Source organism: Loxodonta africana, chromosome 23 (genome assembly GCF_030014295.1).
Source record: "Loxodonta africana isolate mLoxAfr1 chromosome 23, mLoxAfr1.hap2, whole genome shotgun sequence".
NCBI classification, from domain to species: domain Eukaryota; kingdom Metazoa; phylum Chordata; class Mammalia; order Proboscidea; family Elephantidae; genus Loxodonta; species Loxodonta africana.
Window position 1 is genome coordinate 54,557,822 of NC_087364.1, and position 3,431 is coordinate 54,561,252.

At 39.1% G+C, this 3,431-nt stretch overlaps 1 non-coding gene across 1 annotated transcript; it reads right to left on the reverse strand.

Annotated features, from left to right (window-relative positions):
* Nucleotides 1–1,732: 1,732 nt before the first annotated feature.
* LOC111752331 (U6 spliceosomal RNA) lies at nt 1,733–1,839 on the reverse strand. Its single transcript, XR_002787294.1, has one exon. It is a non-coding gene; the product is annotated as a U6 spliceosomal RNA (small nuclear RNA).
* Nucleotides 1,840–3,431: the final 1,592 nt, after the last annotated feature.

Here is a 3,431-nt window from a genome sequence, read left to right on the forward strand (position 1 = left end):
AGTTCTAATTTTTAAAATCTATGCAAAAACCTAACAACTCTACAACAGAAAGACTAATAATCCATTTAAAAAATGAGCAAAGGAGATGAACAGACGCTTCACCAAAGAAGACATTCAAGTGGCCAACAGACACATGAGAAAATGCTCAAGATCACTAGCCGTTGGAGAAATACAAATCAAAACCACAATGAGACAGCATCTCATTCTGGCATTACTGGTACAAAACAGAAAGTAAATGTTGGAGAGGCTGCAGGGAGATTGGAACTCTGATGTACTGCTGGTGGGAATGCAAAATAGTACAACCATTTTGGAAAATGATATGGTGCTTCCTTAGAAAGCTAGAAATAGAAATACCGTATGATCCAGCAATCCCACTCCTAGGAATATATCCTAGAAAAATAAGAGTTGTCACAAGAATAGGTATATACATACCCATGTTCATTACGGCATTGTTCACAATAGCAAAAACGGAAAAAAACCTAGATGCTCAACAACAGATGAATGGATAAACAAACTATGGGACATACACACAATGAAGTACTATGCAACAATAAAGAACAATGATGAATCTGCGAAGTACCTCACAACATAGATGAATATGGGGGGCATTATGCTGACTGAAATAAGTCAATCACAAAAGGACAAATATTGTATGAGACCACTACTACAAAAACTCATGAAGACATTTACACACAAAAAGAAAAAATCTTTGATGGTTACAAGGGAGGGGTGCGGTAGGGATTGAAAAACACTAAATAGATCATAGATTAAGAGGTAATTTTGGTGAAGGGTAAGACAGTAAACAATACTGGGAAAGCCAGCACAACTTGTCCAAAGCAAGGTTATGCAAGCTCCATAAAAAAAAAAAAAATTTTTTTTTTTTTTTGACACATCCAAACTCCCTGAGGGACCAATTGCTGGACTGAGGGCTGTAGGGACCATGGTCTCAGGGAACATCTAGCTCAATTGGCATAACATAGTTTATAAAGAAAATGTTCTACGTTTTACTTTGGTGAGTAGCGTCTGGGGTCTTAAAAGCTTGTGAGTGGCCATCTAAGATACTCCACTGGTCTCACCCCATTGGGAGCAAGGGAGAATGAAGAAAACCAAAGACACATGGGAAAGATTAGTCCAAAGGACTAATGGACCACAACTACCACAGCCTCTACCAAACTGAGCCCAACACAACTAGATGGTGCCCAGCTACCACCACTGACTGCTTTGACAGGGATCACAATAGAGGGTCCCAGACAGAGCTAGAGAAAAATGTAGAACAAAATTCTAACTCACAAAAAAAGACCAGACTTACTGGTCTGACAGACTGTAGAAACCCCAACAGTAAGGTCCCCAGACACCCTTTCAGCTCAGTAATGAAGTCACTCCTGAGGTTCACCCTTTAGCCAAAGATTAGATAGACCCATAAAACAAAATGAGACTAAAGGGGCACACCAGCCCTGGGGCAAGGACGAGAAGCCAGGAGGGGACAAGATAGCTGGTAATAAGGAACCCAAGGTGGAAAAGGGGAGAGTGTTGACATGTTGTGGGGTTGATAACTAATGTCACAAAATATGCGGCATGTTTAATGAGAAGCTAGTTTGTTCTGTAAACCTTTACCTAGAGTACAATAATTAAATAAGTAAATAAAAAGGAAAATAGGAAACCAAGATAGAATTTAGAGTGTTGCAAGAACCATGTAACTAGAGTCATTTTGGGTTTTTCTCCCCTCTAAGAAAAAAGTATGGAATGCTTCAAGAATTTGGGTGTCATCCTCACCCAGGGGCCATGCTAATCTTCTCTGCATCATTCCTATTTTAGTATATATGCTGCCAAAGCAAGCACAGTCATTTGGGTTTTAAAACAACAAATTTGCCTGAGAAACAAACATAAGGTAGTAATGCAAATTGTACCCAATGTACACAATTATAGAAAAGCCTCCAGGCTCATTCATGGCTAGTAAGTGATGAAAGAAAATTGATAACCTAACAAATGTTAAAAGAGTCAGAAATTAAAAAAAAAAAAAAAAACAAAAAAACTCTGGTGGTGGTTGTAAAGGGGTAAGGGGCACTTTTTTTTTTTTTTTTTTATAAAACCAAATCTAAGAGGCTTGTCCTCTACAGTTTGGGAGAGAAAGGGGGTTAGCATCCCTGAATAAAATAAAATCCCTGGGTTTAGTCAGGCTACCTGTAGACACTTACAAAGCATTATTTAAACAGAGAGCTGGCTCTTGTGATACTTAATAAAAAATAAACTAAAAAAAAAAATAGCTGCTGTTTATTCCCAGAATCTTTTACCCCTGGCCAGGCCACCATACAATCCAAACGGTGCTCTCATTATATATATATAAATAATTATTACATATATTATATAAATAATTATTCTCAAGGCAGCACTACACAGCATAGAGCCGGAAATGACAGTCTCAGCTGACTAGTGTTCTCTAAAAAAAAAAATTTTAGATGTGACAAATGCCCTTTGCGTCTATCTGCACACCGTCCCATAACATTTGCAGACACTGAATTGTGCCAAGGAGTTTTGACAAAGCCTCACGTACAGACAGGTGTTTTTTCTTTCCTTTCTTCTTAAATAGGAGTGTGGGGTGGACAGAAGGTGGGGAGGTGTGATGGGGTGCCACAAGTACCACTGTGAGTCTTAGAATGTTTCCCAAATAGAAAAGGAATAAACATCATTAGAGAAAGGATTTCTAAAGCTGCCCAGCTTGTTTAAAAAACACATACAAAGAACCACAAAGGAAAATAACAAAGCAGTGCTCAATTCATTTTCCAAATCCCTCCAAGGGATTCAAATATTTAAAATAAAGCCCCACCACATCTCTAACCACAAAATAATATATCCCATTCCTAGTTTTTAGGATACCTCACACAATCTCACTCGTGCTGAGAGGCTGGCTCTCTGGCTTTCCCTAAATTATGGCCACAAAGGAACCTGGTTCTACTGCAGCCCTCAGAGCCAGGAGCCACACAGCGGGGATTCAGGAAGCTGAGGCTATTCTAACAAGGTCCTGCCAGTGGCAAAAACCCTTTGGTCAAGTTCAGTGTAGAAAGTGTATTATGGAGAACTCCGCTTTGTCTCACCTCTGTGTATGATCCTTAACAACAAAAGGACTTCCTTAGTTTGAACATTAAAAGACCTGTTACTTTAAAACACTAGTAACATATTTTAAAACAAGGTTGTGCCACAACATAGAAAAGGAAAAGCAAACTTATATGATACTCCTGTGGAATAAATGTGGAATATTGGGAGAGCACAATGTAAAAGCACATATTAGTCATGGTTTCACCAACAGTCAAGCATCTTACAGACTATTTCACACCAACAATCCTCAGCGTGTGTCTACACACATGGCACTACCAGTAAGAAATGCCGTCCTTGTTCTCTAACGTTACTGACCTGGACACCACGTGCACACCTCC